This window comes from Triticum dicoccoides, chromosome 5A (assembly GCF_002162155.2).
Source record: "Triticum dicoccoides isolate Atlit2015 ecotype Zavitan chromosome 5A, WEW_v2.0, whole genome shotgun sequence".
Taxonomy (NCBI): Eukaryota; Viridiplantae; Streptophyta; class Magnoliopsida; order Poales; family Poaceae; genus Triticum; species Triticum dicoccoides.
This window is the reverse complement of record NC_041388.1, coordinates 305,970-323,661: the sequence shown is the minus strand read 5'-3', so window position 1 is coordinate 323,661 and position 17,692 is coordinate 305,970.

Below are 17,692 nucleotides of genomic sequence, written 5' to 3'. Positions count from 1 at the left end.
GTGGCCCTTGGGGAAGGGGTCCGAAACCAACCCTATCTCTTGTTTCCCCACACATATGGACTCTAAAAACAGCCTATACTTATGTATTTTGAAATTACATGGGCCTGGCCCAATAATAAGGTGACGCAGCACCTAGAATAGCCCCTGGACGAAGTTTATGAAGTGGCATCTTGTATATTTCGTCCAAGGCTTCATGCATTCATTATGGTGGCTTCAATGTCCTGAAATCATCACTTGTAACTCCGTTTTTGTTCCCCTTGCGCATGCCATCAACTCCATGCTTGTTCTTGCTCCAATGTTCATCCCTCTTATCCATGCCAGGCCCTTCATTTTTAAGCAAAACAAATGTATCCAATTTAGGCAGCATCATATTCTCATGAACATTAGAATCATTACCAAGAAACGAAAGTACATGATAATTTAATTGGCGTGCGCGAGCTCTAGTAATTGGTCCTGTATATGTAGTAGTAGGGGCTGTGGGTGTAACAATGGTATTGATGTCCTCATCATCCTCCCCTTTTTGAAATGAAGTCGTCCTCGACAGAAGCTCATCTTCCTCACCCAAATAAGGCTTCAAATCTGCAATGTTGAAAGTGGGACTAACCCCAAAATCCGCAGGCAGCTCAAGTTTATATGCATTATCATTTATTTTCTCTAACACCTTAAAAGGACCATCAGCACATGGCATTAGCTTTGATTTGCGCAAATTAGGAAACCTACCCTTACGCAAATGTAACCAAACAAGATCTCCAGGTGCAAAGGCAACATGTTTTCTACCCTTATCTCCAACAAGTTTATATTTAGCATTCATACGCTCAATGTTGTCCTTAGTTAACTCATGCATTTTTAAGATCAATTCAGCACATTGTTTAGCATCAAAATTAACCTTCTCCGAAGATGGAAGAGGCAACAAATCAATGGGTGCACGAGGTAGGAAACCATACACAATTTCAAAAGGGCACATCTTAGTAGTAGAATGCAACGAACGATTATAAGCAAATTCAATATGAGGCAAGCATTCTTCTCACATTTTCTTATTATTCTTCAAAACAGCCCTAAGCATAGTAGACAATCTATTGACTACTTCAGTTTGACCATCCGTTTGGGGGTGACAAGTAGTACTAAAAAGCAGTTTAGTCCCCAACTTAGCCCATAAACATATCCAAAAGTGGCTAAGAAATTTAGTATCACGATCTGAAACAATAGTATTTGGCACACCATGCAAGCGAATAATTTCATGAAAGAACAAATCAGCAACATTAACAGCATCATCGCTTTTATGACATGGTATAAAGTGTGCCATTTTCGAGAATCTATCCACGACAACAAATATGCTATCCCTCCTCTTCTTTGTTCGAGGTAAACCTAAAACAAAGTCCACAGATATATCCTCCCAAGGAACACTAGGCACAGGCAAAGGCATATATAAACCATGAGGATTGAGTCGTGACTTAGCTTTTTGACATGTAGTGCAGCGAGCAACAAAACGCTCAACATCCCGTCTCATCTTTGGCCAAAAGAAATGTGTAGCAAGTACGTCCTCCGTCTTCTTCACGCCAAAGTGTCCCATTAATCCTCCTCCATGCGCCTCCTGCAACAACAAAAGACGAACAGAGCTAGCAGGAATGCATAGCTTGTTAGCACGGAACACAAAGCCATCATTAATAACGAACTTGTTCCATGTTCTTCCTTCTTTACAATTCTGCATTACATCTTTAAAATCAGCATCATGCACATATTGATCTTTGATGGTCTCCAAACCAAATATTTTGAAGTCAAGTTGTGAAAGCATAGTATAGCGATGAGACAAAGCATCAGCAATAACATTTTCTTTACCCTTCTTGTGTTTAATGACATAAGGGAAAGTCTCAATGAATTCAACCCATTTAGCATGTCTACGATTCAGTTTAGCTTGACTTTTAATATGTTTCAAAGATTCATGATCAGAATGTATAACAAATTCTTTGGGCCATAAATAATGTTGCCATGTCTCTAAAGTCCCAACAAGAGCATATAATTCTTTATCATAAGTAGAATAGTTCAGACTAGGCCCACTCAATTTTTCAGAAAAGTATGCAACAGGTTTGCCATCTTGTAATAACACACCTCCTAATCCAATTCCACTAGCATCACATTCAAGCTCAAAAGTCTTATTAAAGTCAGGAAGTTGGAGTAAAGGAGCATGTGTCAACTTATCTTTCAATACCGTGAAGGCTTCTTCTTGTGCGGTAACCCAAACAAAAGGCATATCCTTCTTTGTAAGCTCATTGAGAGGTGCAGCAATGGTGCTAAAATCTCTCACAAAACACCTATAGAAACCAGCAAGTCCAAGAAAACTCCTCACTTGTGTGACCGTTTTGGGTCGCGACCAACTCTCAATAGCTTCAATCTTGGCTTTATCAACTTCAATTCCCTGTGGAGTAACAACATGCCAAGAAAAGATACTCGGTCGGTGCAAAAGGTGCACTTCCCAAGGTTACCAAACAAACGTGCATCACGTAGAGCATTAAAAACAGCACGTAAATGTTCCAAATGTTCTTCCAAAGATTTGCTATAAATCAGTATATCATCAAAATAGACTACCACAAATCGTCCAATGAAAGCACGTAAAACTTCTTTCATTAGTCTCATGAAAGTACTAGGTGCATTAGTTAACCCAAAAGGCATGACTAACCACTCATATAAACCAAACTTAGTTTTAAATGCTGTTTTCCATTCATCTCCCAATTTCATACGAATTTGATGGTATCCACTACGCAAATCAACTTTGGAGAATATTGTAGAGCCACTCAATTCATCAAGCATATCATCTAGCCAGGAATAGGATGACGATAACAAATAGTAATATTATTAATGCCTCTACAATCAACACACATACGCGATGTACCATCCTTTTTAGGCACTAGTATAATAGGAACAGCACAAGGACTAAGAGATTCGCGTATATAACCTTTGTCGAGCAGCTCCTGTACTTGACGCATAATCTCCTTCGTCTCCTCTGGATTGGTACGGTATGGTGCACGGTTGGGTAGCGATGCACCGGGAATTAAGTCAATTTGATGCTCAATCCCTCGAATAGGTGGTAATCCCGGTGGCACGTCTTGTGGGAAGACGTCAGCGAACTCCTACAAAATGTTAGTGACAGCAGGGGGCAAAGAGGAAGGCACATCCTCGAATGAAAATAATGCCTCTTTGCACACGAAAGCATAGCAAACAGATTTGCTAGAATCTAGCTCATCAATATCAGATTTGGTGGCAAGTAAACATGCACTTTTCAATTTAATTTCTGAAGCAACAATAGATGGTTTATTATTAGGCTTCATTTGTTGCTCAAATTCTTTTGCCACAATCTAATTTTCACTCTTATTTTTCTCCTGTTTTGCTTTATTAGCTCTATTAATATCATCTTTCAAAATGGAATCAGGAGTCATAGGAAGCAAAGTAATATTTTTGTCCTTATTAACAAGAGTATACTGATTGTTTCTACCATGGTGTACAATTTTTTTTATCAAATTGCCATGGTCTACCAAGTAATAAGGAACATGCTTGCATAGGTACCACATCACAATCAACATAATCAGCATATGTAGAGATACTAAAATGCACACGAACAGTACGTGTTACCTTAACCTTGCCGCTGTTGTTGAACCATTGGATGTAGTAAGGATGTGGATGTGGTCTTGTGGTGAGAGATAGCTTCTCCACCATCTCCATGCTAGCCAAGTTGTTGCAGCTCCCTCCATCTATGATGACGCGAATAGAACGTTCCTTCACAACTCCCTTTGTATGGAACAAATTATGCCTCTGATTTTGCTCAGCTTGCGTGACCTGCACACTCAAAACACGTTGAGCAACTAAACATTCATACCTGTCAGCATTTTCAGCAGCCATGTATTGCGTCTCATGATCAGAATCATCTCCACCGTGTTCTTCACGTGTAATAAGAGCCAAGGTCTCCTCATCATAGTCACTAGCGGACTCATACCCACCATCCTCAGTAGCAATCATCACACGCTGAGATTTGCATATTGCAAAATGTCCTCTTCCCTTACAACGACGACAAATAATATCACTTGTGTGCCCTGTAGACGCCATGGAAGAAGAAAAGCTCTGTGCAGGCCCGACAGGTGTCCTCTTAGCAGATAGTGGTGGTTGTGCCTGCTTTCTTGTATCATGGTTGGAGGTGGCACCTGAAGGAGGTGATGGTGTAGTGGAAGTAGAGGATGCACGTGGTGTCCATGATGAAGGTCGACCTGCAGAAAAGTTAGTTCGCGCCAATGCCTGTCGATCCTGCACTTCACGTTCAGCTTTACAAGCAAGATGGAATAAACGAGTGATATTATTATAATCCTTATAGTCTAGAATGGTCTGAATCTCTCTATTTAATCCACCCAGAAAACGTGCAAGCATAGCTTCATTCTCCTCAACAATACCACATCTAATCAAGCCAGTTTGTAATTCCTGATAATATTCTTCTACAGAATTTTTTCCTTGTCTTAAGCACTACAATTTTTGAAGTAATTCACGTTGATAATATGGTGGAACCCAACGAGTACGCATAGCAGTTTTCAAAGTAGCCCAAGTAGCTGGAACAGGATATAATCTACAATGTTCAGACCACCAAACACATGCAAAGCTAGTGAAAGCACAAACAGCAGCAGGAACACGTCTCTCCTCAGGATATTGTAAACATGTAAATCGTTGTTCAGTTTCTAACTCCCAAGTAAGATATATCAGGAACATATCTACCCTCAAATGGTGGAATATTCAATTTCAGTTTAGGGAGATGGTCATGATCTCGTACCTGAGGGGGAGCCCTAACATTGCCATTATTTGCATGTGGACGACCTGGTGGTTGTGGTGCTGGTGGTTGCATGTGTTGGGTAACGTAGTAATTTCAAAAAAATTCCTATGCACACGCAAGATCATGGTGATGCATAGCAACGAGAGGGGAGAGTGTTATCTACGTACCGTCATAGACCGACAGCGGAAGCGTTATGACAACGCGGTTGATGTAGTCGTACGTCTTCACGGCCCGACCGATCAAGCACCGAAACTATGACACCTCCGAGTTCTAGCACATGTTCAGCTCGATGACGATCCCCGGACTCCGATCCAGCAAAGTGTCGGGGATGAGTCCCGTCAGCACGACGGCATGGTGACGATCTTGATGTTCTACCATCGCAGGGCTTCGCCTAAGCACCGCTACAATATTATCGAGGATTATGGTGGAGAGGGGCACCGCACACGGCTAAGAGAACGATCACGAAGATCAACTTGTGTCTAGAGGTGCCCCCTGCCCCCGTATATAAAGGAGCAAGGGGGAGGGGCGGCCGGCCAGGAGGAGGCACGCCAGGGAGGAGTCCTACTCCTACCGGGAGTAGGGCTCCCTCCTTTTCCTTGTCCAACTAGGAGAGGGGGAAGGAAGGGAGAGAGGAGAGGAAGGAAAGGGGGGGGGGGCGCCGCCCCCCTTCCTTGTCCAATTCGGACTAGAGGGGGAGGGGGCGCGCGGCCTGCCCTGGCTGCCCCTCCTCTTCTCCACTTTGGGCCCATGAGGCCCATTAACCCCCCCCGGGGGGGGGGGGGTTCCGGTAACCCCCCGGTACTCCGGTTTTATCCGAAACTTCTCCGGAACACTTCCGGTGTCCGTATATAGCCGTCCAATATATCAATCTTTATGTTTCGACCATTTCAAGACTCCTCGCCATGTCCGTGATCACATCCGGGACTCCGAACAAACATCGGTACATCAAAATATATAAACTCATAATGAAACTGTCATCGTAACGTTAAGCGTGCGGACCCTACGGGTTCGAGAACAATGTAGACATGACCGAGACACGTCTCCGGTCAATAACCAATAGCGGAACCTGGATGCTCATATTGGCTCCTACATATTCTACGAAGATCTTTATCGGTCAGACCACATAACAATATACGTTGTTCCCTTTGTCATCGATATGTTACTTGCCCGAGATTCGATCGTCGGTATCTCAATACCTAGTTCAATCTCATTACCAGCAAGTCTCTTTACTCGTTCCGTAATACATCATCTCGCAACTAACTCATTAGTTGCAATGATTGCAAGGCTTATGTGATGTGCATTACCGAGAGGGCCCAGAGATACGCCAACCCAACATGTACCTTTGGAGACACCTGTAGAGCTCCTTTATAATCACCCAGTTACGTTGTGACGTTTGGTAGCACACAAAGTGTTCCTCTAGCAAACGGGAGTTGCATAATCTCATAGTCTTAGGAACATGTATAAGTCATGAAGAAAGCAATAGCAACATACTAAACGATCGGGTGCTAAGCTAATGGAATGGGTCATGTCAATCACATCATTCTCCTAATGATGTGATCCCGTTAATCAAATGACAACACATGTCTATGGTTAGGAAACATAACCATCTTCGATTAACGAGCTAGTCAAGTAGAGGCATACTAGTGACGTTTAGTTTGTCTATGTATTCACACAAGTATTATGTTTCCGGTTAATACAATTCTAGCATGAATAATAAACATTTATCATGATATAAGGAAATAAATAATAACTTTATTATTGCCTCTAGGGCATATTTCCTTCAGTCTCCCACTTGCACTAGAGTCAATAATCTAGATTACACAGTAATGAGTCTAACACCCATGGAGCTTTGGTACTGATCATGTTTTGCTCGTGGAAGAGGCTTAGTCAACGGGTCTGCTACATTCAGATTCGTAGTATCTTGCAAATCTCCATGTCTCCCACCTGGACTAGATCCCGAATGGAATTGAAGCGTCTCTTGATGTGCTTGGTTCTCTTGTGAAATCTGGATTCCTTTGCCAATGCAATTGCACTAGTATTGTCACAAAAGATTTTCATTGGACCCGATGCACTAGGTATGACACCTAGAACGGATATGAGCTCCTTCATCCAGACTCCTTCGTTTGCTGCTTCCGAAGCAGCTATGTACTCCGCTTCACATGTAGATCCCGCTACAACGCTTTGTTTAGAACTGCACCAACTGACAGCTCCACCGTTTAATGTAAACACATATCTGGTTTGCGATTTAGAATCGTCCGGATCAGTGTCAAAGCTTGCATCAACGTAACCATTTACGATGAGCTCTTTGTCACCTCCATATACGAGAAACATATCCTTAGTCCTTTTCAGGTATTTCAGGATGTTCTTGACCGCTGTCTAGTGATCCACTCCTGGATTACTTTGGTACCTCCCTGCTAGACTTATAGCAAGACACACATCAGGTCTGGTACACAACATTACATACATGATAGAGCCTATGGCTGAAGCATAGGGAACATCTTTCATTTTCTCTCTATCTTCTGCAGTGGTCGGGAATTGAGTCTTACTCAATTTAACACCTTGTAACACAGGCAAGAATCCTTTCTTTGCTTGATCCATTTTGAACTTCTTCAAAACTTTGTCAAGGTATGTGCTTTGTGAAAGTCCAATTAAGCATCTTGATCTATCTCTATAGATCTTAATGCCCAATATGTAAGCAACTTCACCGAGGTCTTTCATTAAAAAACTCTTATTCAAGTATCCCTTTATGCTATCCAAAAATTCTATATCATTTCCGATTAGTAATATGTCATCCACATATAATATCAGAAATGCTACAGAGCTCCCACTCACTTTCTTGTAAATACAGGCTTCTCCAAAAGTCTGTACAAACCCAAATGCTTTGATCACACTATCAAAGCGTTTATTCCAACTCTGAGAGGCTTGCACCAGTCCATAAATGGATTGCTGGAGCTTGCACACTTTGTTAGCTCCTTTTGGATCGACAAAACCTTCCGGCTGCATCATATACAACTCTTCTTCCAGAAATCCATTCAGGAATGCAGTTTTGACATCCATCTGCCAAATTTCATAATCATAAAATGCGGCAATTGCTAACATGATTCGGACAGACTTAAGCATCGCTACGGGTGAGAAGGTCTCATCGTAGTCAATCCCTTGAACTTGTCGAAAACCTTTTGCGACAAGTCGAGCTTTGTAGACAGTAACATTACCGTCAGCGTCAGTCTTCTTCTTGAAGATCCATTTATTTCTCTATTGCTTGCCGATCATTGGGCAAGTCAACCAAAGTCCGCACTTTGTTCTCATACATGGATCCCATCTCAGATTTCATGGCTTCAAGCCATTTTGCGGAATCTGGGCTCACCATCGCTTCTTCATACTTCGTAGGTTCATCATGATCTAGTAGCATGACTTCCAGAACAGGATTACCGTACCACTCTGGTGCGGATCTTACTCTGGTTGATCTACGAGGTTCAGTAGTAACTTGTTCTGAAGTTTCATGATCATCATCATTAGTTTCCTCACTAATTGGTGTAGGTGTCACAGAAACCGGTTTCTGTGATGTACTACTTTCCAATAAGGGATCAGGTACAGTTACCTCATCAAGTTCTACTTTCCTCCCACTCACTTCTTTCGAGAGAAACTCCTTCTCTAGAAAGGATCCATTCTTGGCGACAAATGTCTTGCCTTCGGATCTGTGATAGAAGGTGTACCCAACAGTCTCCTTTGGGTATCCTATGAAGACACATTTCTCCGATTTGGGTTCGAGCTTATCAGGTTGAAGCTTTTTCACATAAGCATCGCATCCCCAAACTTTCAGAAACGACAATTTTGGTTTCTTGCCAAACCACAGTTCATAAGGCGTCGTCTCAATGGATTTTGATGGTGACCTATTTAACGTGAATGCGGCCGTCTCTAAAGCATAACCCCAAAATGATAGCGGTAAATCTGTAAGAGACATCATAGATCGCACCATATCAAGTAAAGTACGATTACGACGTTCGGACACACCATTACGCTGTGGTGTTCCGAGTGGCGTGAGTTGCGAAACTATTCCGCATTGTTTCAAATGTAGACCAAACTCGTAACTCAAATATTCTCCTCCACGATCAGATTGTAGAAACTTTATTTTCTTGTTATGATGATTTTCAACTTCACTCTGAAATTCTTTGAACTTTTCAAATGTTTCAGACTTATATTTCATTAAGTAGATATACCCATATCTGCTTAAATCATCTGTGAAAGTGAGAAAATAACGATATCTACCATGAGCTTCAACATTCATTGGACCACATACATCTGTATGTATGATTTCCAACAAATCTGTTGCTCTCTCCATAGTACCGGAGAATGGTGTTTTAGTCATCTTGCCCATGAGGCACGGTTCGCAAGTACCAAGTGATTCATAATCAAGTGGTTCCAAAAGTCCATCAGTATGGAGTTTCTTCATGCGCTTTACACCGATATGACCTAAACGGCGGTGCCACAAATAAGTCGCACTATCATTATCAACTCTGCATCTTTTGGCTTCAACATTATGAATATGTGTATCACTACTATCGAGATTCATCAAAAATAGACCACTCTTCAAGGGTGCATCACCACAAAAGATATTACTCATATAAATAGAACAACCATTATTCTCTGATTTAAATGAATAACCATCTCGCATCAAACAAGATCCAGATATAATGTTCATGCTCAACGCTGGCACCAAATAACAATTATTTAGGTCTAATACTAATCCCGATGGTAGATGTAGAGGTAGCGTGCCGACCGCGATCACATCGACTTTGGAACCATTTCCCACGCGCATCGTCACCTTGTCCTTCGCCAGTGTTCGCTTAATCAGTAGTCCCTGTTTTGAGTTGCAAATATTAGCAACAGAACCAGTATCAAATACCCATGTGCTACTGCAAGCTCTAGTAAGGTACACATCAATAACATGTATATCACATATACCTTTGTTCACCTTGCCATCCTTCTTATCCGCCAAATACTTGGGGCAGTTCCGCTTCCAGTGACCAGTCTGCTTGCAGTAGAAGCACTCAGTTTCAGGCTTAGGTCCAGACTTGGGTTTCTTCTCTTGAGCAGCAACTTGCTTGATGTTCTTCTTGAAGTTCCCCTTCTTTTTCCCTTTGCCCTTTTTCTTGAAACTAGTGGTCTTGTTGACCATCAACACTTGATGCTCCTTTTTGATTTCTACCTTCGCAGCTTTCAGCATCGCGAAGAGCTCGGGAATTGTCTTATCCATCCCTTGCATATTATAGTTCATCATGAAGCTCTTGGAGCTAGGTGGAAGTGATTGGAGAATTCTGTCAATGACGCAATCATCTGGAAGATTAACTCCCAATTGAATCAAGTGATTATTATACCCAGACATTTTGAGTATATGCTCACAGAGAGAACTGTTCTCCTCCATCTTGCAGCTATAGAACTTATTGGAGACTTCATATCTCTCAATCCGAGCATTTGCTTGAAATATTAACTTCAACTCCTGGAACATCTCATATGCTCCATGACGTTCAAAACATCGTTGAAGACCCGATTCTAAGCCATAAAGCATGGCACATTGAACTATCGAGTAGTCATCAGCTTTGCTCTGCCAGACGTTCTTAACATCGTCAGTTGCATCAGCAACAGGCCTGGCACCCAGCGGTGCTTCTAGGACGTAATTCTTTTGTGCAGCAATGAGGATAATCCTCAAGTTACGGACCCAGTCCGTGTAATTGCTACCATCATCTTTCAACTTTGCTTTCTCAAGGAACGCATTAAAATTCAACGGAACAATAACACGGGCCATCTATCTACAATCAAACATAAATAAGCAAGATACTATCAGTTACTAAGTTCATGATAAATTTAAGTTCAATTAATCATATTACTTAAGAACTCCCACTCAGAAAGGCATCCCTCTAATCTTCTAAGTGATCACGTGATCCAAATCAACTAAACCATAACCGATCATCACATGAAATGGAGTAGTTTTCAATGGTGAACATCACTATGTTGATCATATCTACTATATGATTCACGCTCGACCTTTCGGTCTCAGTGTTCCGAGGCCATATCTGCATATGCTAGGCTCGTCAAGTTTAACCTGAGTATTCTGCGTGTGCAAAACTGGCTTGCACCCATTGTTGATGGACGTAGAGCTTATCACACCCGATCATCACGTGGTGTCTGGGCACGACGAACTTTGGCAATGGTGCATACTCAGGGAGAACACTTTTATCTTGAAATTTAGTGAGAGATCATCTTATAATGCTACCGTAAATCAAAGCAAGATAAGATGCATAAAAGATAAACATCACATGCAATCAATATAAGTGATATGATATGGCCATCATCATCTTGTGCTTGTGATCTCCATCTCCGAAGCATCATCATGATCACCATCGTCACCGGCGCGACACCTTGATCTCCATCATAGCATCGTTGTCATCTCGCCAATCTTATGCTTCTACGACTATCGCTACCGCTTAGTGATAAAGTAAAGCATTACAGGGCGATTGCATTGCATACAATAAAGCGACAACCATATGGCTCCTGCCAGTTGCCGATAACTTGGTTACAAAACATGATCATCTCATACAATAAAATTTAGCATCATGCCTTGACCATATCACATCACAACATACCCTACAAAAACAAGTTAGACGTCCTCTACTTTGTTTGTTGCAAATTTTACGTGGCTGCTACGGGCTTAAGCAAGAACCAATCTTACCTACGCATCAAAACCACAATGATAGTTCGTCAAGTTGGTGCTGTTTTAACCTTCGCAAGGACCGGGCGTAGCCACACTCAGTTCAACTAAAGTTGGAGAAACTGACACTCGCCAGCCACCTGTGTGCAAAGCACGTCGGTAGAACTAGTCTCGCGTAAGTGTACGCGTAATGTCGGTCCGGGCCGCTTCATCCAACAATACCGCCGAACCAAAGTATGACATGCTGGTAAGCAGTATGACTTATATCACCCACAACTCACTTGTGTTCTACTCGTGCATATAACATCAACACATAAAATAGGCCCGGATGCCACTGTTGGGTAACGTAGTAATTTCAAAAAAAAATCCTATGCACACGCAAGATCATGGTGATGCATAGCAACAAGATGGGAGAGTGTTATCTACGTACCCTCGTAGACCAACAGCGGAAGCGTTATGACAACGCGGTTGATGTAGTCGTACGTCTTCACGGCCCGACCGATCAAGCATGGAAACTACGGCACCTCCGAGTTCTAGCACACGTTCAGCTCGATGACGATCCCCGGACTCCGATCCAGCAAAGTGTCGGGGATGAGTTCCGTTAGCACGACGGCGTGGTGACGATCTTGATGTTCTACCGTCGCAGGGCTTCGCCTAAGCACCGCTACAATATTATCGAGGATTATGGTGGAGGGGGGGCACCACACACGGCTAAGAGAACGATCACGAAGATCAACTTGTTTCTAGAGGTGCCCCCCTGCCCCCGTATATAAAGGAGCAAGGGGGAGGGGCGGCCGGCCAGGAGGAGGCGCGCTAGGGAGGAGTCCTACTCCTACCGGGAGTAGGACTCCCTCCTTTTCCTTCTCCAACTAGGAGAGGGGGAAGGAAGGGAGAGAGGAGAGGAAGGAAAGGGGGGGGGCGCCGCCCCCCCTCCTTGTCCAATTCGGACTAGAGGGGGAGGGGGCGCCCGGCCTGCCCTGGCCGCCCCTCCTCTTCTCCACTTTGGGCCCATGAGGCCCATTAACCCCCGGGGGGGTTCCGGTAACCCCCCGGTACTCCGGTTTTATCCGAAACTTCTCCGGAACACTTCCGGTGTCCGAATATAGCCGTCCATTATATCAATCTTTATGTCTCGACCATTTCAAGACTCCTCATCATGTCCGTGATCACATCCGGGACTCCGAACAAACTCCGGTACATCAAAATATATAAACTCATAATGAAACTGTCATCGTAACGTTAAGCGTGCGGACCCTACGGGTTCGAGAACAATGTAGACATGACCGAGACACATCTCCGGTCAATAACCAATAGCGGAACCTGGATGCTCATATTGGCTCCTACATATTCTATGAAGATCTTTGTCGGTCAGACCGCATAACAACATACATTGTTCCCTTTGTCATCGGTATGTTACTTGCCCGAGATTCGATCGTCGGTATCTCAATACCTAGTTCAATCTCGTTACCGGCAAGTCTCTTTACTCTTTCCGTAATACATCATCTCGCAACTAACTCATTAGTTGCAATGATTGCAAGGCTTATGTGATGTGCATTACCGAGAGGGCCCAGAGATACCTCTCCGACAATTGGAGTGACAAATCCTAATCTCGAAATACGCCAACCCAACATGTACCTTTGGAGACACCTGTAGAGCTCCTTTATAATCACCCAGTTACGTTGTGACGTTTGGTAGCACACAAAGTGTTCCTCCAGCAAACGGGAGTTACATAATCTCATAGTCTTAGGAACATGTATAAGTCATGAAGAAAGCAATAGCAACATACTAAACGATCGGGTGCTAAGCTAATGGAATGGGTCATGTCAATCACATCATTCTCCTAATGATGTGATCCCGTTAATCAAATGACAACACATGTCTATGGTTAGGAAACATAACCATCTTCGATTAACGATCTAGTCAAGTAGAGGCATACTAGTGACACTATGTTTGTCTATGTATTCACACAAGTATTATGTTTCCGGTTAATGCAATTCTAGCATGAATAATAAACATTTATCATGATATAAGGAAGTAAATAATAACTTTATTATTGCCTCTAGGGCATATTTCCTTCACTCTCCCACTTGCACTAGAGTCAATAATCTAGATTACACAGTAATGATTCTAACACCCATGGAGTCTTGGTGCTGATCATGTTTTGCTCGTGGAAGAGGCTTAGTCAACGGGTCTGCAACATTCAGATCCGTATGTATCTTGCAAATTTCTATGTCTCCCACCTAGACTAGATCCCGAATGGAATTGAAGCGTCTCTTGATGTGCTTGGTTCTCTTGTGAAATGTGGATTCCTTCGCCAAGGCAATTGCACCAGTATTGTCACAAAAGATTTTCATTGGACCCGATGCACTAGGTATGACACCTAGATCGGATATGAACTCCTTCATCCAGACTCCTTCATTTGCTGCTTCCGAAAGAGCTATGTACTCCGCTTCACACGTAGATTCCGCCACGACGCTTTGTTTAGAACTGCACCAACTGACAGCTCCACCATTCAATGTAAACACGTATCCGGTTTGCGATTTAGAATCGTCCGGATCAGTATCGAAGCTTGCATCAACGTAACCGTTTACGATGAGCTCTTTGTCACCTCCATAAATGAGAAACATATCCTTAGTCCTTTTCAGGTATTTCAGGATGTTCTTGACCGCTGTCTAGTGATCCACTCCTGGATTACTTTGGTACCTCCCTGCTAGACTTATAGCAAGGCACACATCAGGTCTGGTACACAACATTGCATACATGATAGAGCCTATGGCTGAAGCATAGGGAACATCTTTCTTCTTCTCTCTATCTTTTGAAGTGGTTTGCATTGAGTCTTGCTCAACTTCTCACCTTGTAACACAGGCAAGAACCCTTTCTTTGTTTGATCTATTTTGAACTTCTTCAAAACTTTGTCAAGGTATGTGCTTTGTGGAAGTCCAATTAAGCGTCTTGATCTATCTCTATAGATCTTAATGCCCAATATATATGCAGCTTCACCGAGGTCTTTCATTGAAAAACTCTTATTCAAGTATCCCTTTATCCTATCCAGAAATTCTATATCATTTCCAATCAGCAATATGTCATCCACATATAATATTAGAAATGCTACAGAGCTCCCACTCACTTTCTTGTAAATACAGGCTTCTCCAAAAGTTTGTATAAAACCAAATGCTTTGATCACACTATCAAAACATTTATTCCAACTCCGAGAAGCTTGCACCAGTCCATAAATGGATCGCTGGAGCTTGCACACTTTGTTAGCTCCCTTTGGATCGACAAAACCTTCTGGTTGCATCATATACAACTCATTCAGGAATGCAGTTTTTACATCCATTTGCCAAATTTCATAATCATAAAATGCGGCAATTTCTAATATGATTCGGACATACTTAAGCATCGCTACGGGTGAGAAGGTCTCATCGTAGTCAATCCCTTGAACTTGTCGAAAACCTTTCGCAACAAGTCGAGCTTTATAGACAGTAACATTACCGTCAGTGCCAGTCTTCTTCTTGAAGATCCATTTATTCTCAATGGCTTGCCGATCATCGGGCAAGTCAACCAAAGTCCATACTTTGTTCTCATACATGGATCCCATCTTAGATTTCATGGCCTCAAGCCATTTTGCGGAATCTGGGCTCACCATCGATTCTTCATGGTTCGTAGGTTCATCATGGTCTAGTAACATGACTTCCAGAACAGGATTAACGTACCACTCTGGTGCGGATCTTTCTATGGTTGATCTACGAGGTTCAGTAACAACTTGATCTGAAGTTTCATGATCATCATTATTAACTTCTCAACTAATTGGTGTAGGTGTCGCAGAAACCGGTTTCTGTGATGAACTACTTTCCAATTGAGGACCAGGTACAGTTACCTCATCAAGTTCTACTTTCCTCCCACTCACTTCTTTCGAGAGAAACTCCTTCTCTAGAAAGATTCAGAATTTAGCAACAAAAGTCTTGCCTTCGGATCTGTGATAGAAGGTGTACCCAACTGTCTCTTTTGGGTATCCTGTGAAGACACATTTTTCCGATTTGGGTTCGAGCTTATCAGGTTGAAGCTTTTTCACATAAGCATCGCAGCCCCAAACTTTAAGAAATGACAAATTTGGTTTCTTGCCAAACCATAGTTCATAAGGCGTCGTCTCAATGGATTTTGACGGTGTCCTATTTAACGTGAATGCAGCCGTCTCTAAAGCATAACCCCAAAACGATAGCGGTAAATCAGTAAGAGACATCATAGATCGCACCATATCAAGTAAAGTACGATTACAACATTCGGACACACCATTACGCTGTGGTGTTCCGGGTGGCGTGAGTTGTGAAACTATTCCGCATTGTTTCAAATGAAGACCAAAATCGTAATTCAAATATTTTCCTCCATGATCAGATCATAGAAACTTTATTTTCTTGTTATGATGATTTTCAACTTCACTCTGAAATTCTTTGAACTTTTCAAATGTTTCAGACTTATGTTTCATTAAGTAGATATACCCATATCTGCTTAAATCATCTGTGAAGGTGAGAAAATAACGATACCCGCCGCGAGCCTCAACATTCATCGGACCACATACATCTGTATGTATGATTTCCAACAAATCTGTTGCTCGCTCCATAGTTCCGGAGAATGGCGTTTTAGTCATCTTGCCCATGAGGCATGGTTCGCATGTACCAAGTGATTCATAATCAAGTGGTTCAAAAAGTCCATCAGTATGGAGTTTCTTCATGCGCTTTACACCGATATGACCTAAACAGCACTGCGACAAATAAGTTTCCCTATCATTATCAACTCTGCATCTTTTGGCTTCAATATTATGAATATGTGTATCACTACTATCGAGATTCAACAAAAATAGACCACTCTTCAAGGGTACATGACCATAAAATATATTACTCATATAAATAGAACAACCATTATTCTCTGATTTAAATGAATAACCGTCTCGCATCAAACAAGATCCAGATATAATGTTCATGCTTAACGCTGGCACCAAATAATAATTATTTAGGTCTAAAACTAATCCCGAAGGTAGATGTAGAGGTAGCATGCCGACCGCGATCACATCGACTTTGGAACCATTTCCCACGCGCGTCGTCACCTCGTCCTTAGCCAATCTTCGCATAATCCGTAGTCCCTGTTTAGAGTTGCAAATATTAGCAACAAAACCAGTATCAAATACCCAGGTACTACTGCGAGCATTAGTAAGGTACACATCAATAACATGTATATCACATATACCTTTGTTCACCTTTCCATCCTTCTGATCAGCCAAATACTTGGGGCAGTTCCGCTTCCAGTGACCAGTCTGCTTGCAGTAGAAGCACTCAGTCTCAGGTTTAGGTCTAGACGAGGGTTTCTTCTCTTGAGCAGCAACTTGCTTGCTGTTCTTCTTGAAGTTCCCCTTCTTCTTCCCTTTGCCCTTTTTCTTGAAACTGGTGGTCTTATTGACCATCAACACTTGATGCTCCTTCTTGATTTCTACCTCCGTAGCCTTTAGCATTGCAAAGAGCTCGGGAATCGTCTTATCCATCCCTTGCATATTATAGTTCATCACTAAGCTCTTGTAGCATGGTGGCAGTGATTGGAGAATTCTGTCAATGACGCTATCATCCAGAAGATTAACTCCCAGTTGAATCATGTGATTATTATATTTGAGTATATGCTCACTGGCAGAACTATTCTCCTCCATCTTGCAGCTGTAGAACTTATTGGAGACTTCATATCTCTCAATCCGGGCATTTGCTTGAAATATTAACTTCAACTCCTGGAACATCTCATATGCTCCATGACGTTCAAAACATCGTTGAAGTCCCGGTTCTAAGCCGTAAAGCATGGCACATTGAACTATCGAGTAGTCATCAGCTTTGCTCTGCCAGACGTTCTTAACGTCATCAGTTGCATCAGCAGCAGGCCTGGCACCCAGTGGTGCTTCCAGGACGTAATTCTTCTATGCAGCAATGAGGATAATCCTCAAGTGACGGACCCAGTCTGTGTAATTGCTACCATCATCTTTTAACTTTGCTTTCTCAAGGAATGCATTAAAATTCAACGGAACAACAGCACGGGCCATCTATCTACAATCAACATAGACAAGCAAGATACTATCAGGTACTAAGTTCATGATAAATTTAAGTTCAATTAATCATATTACTTAAGAACTCCCACTTAGATAGACATCC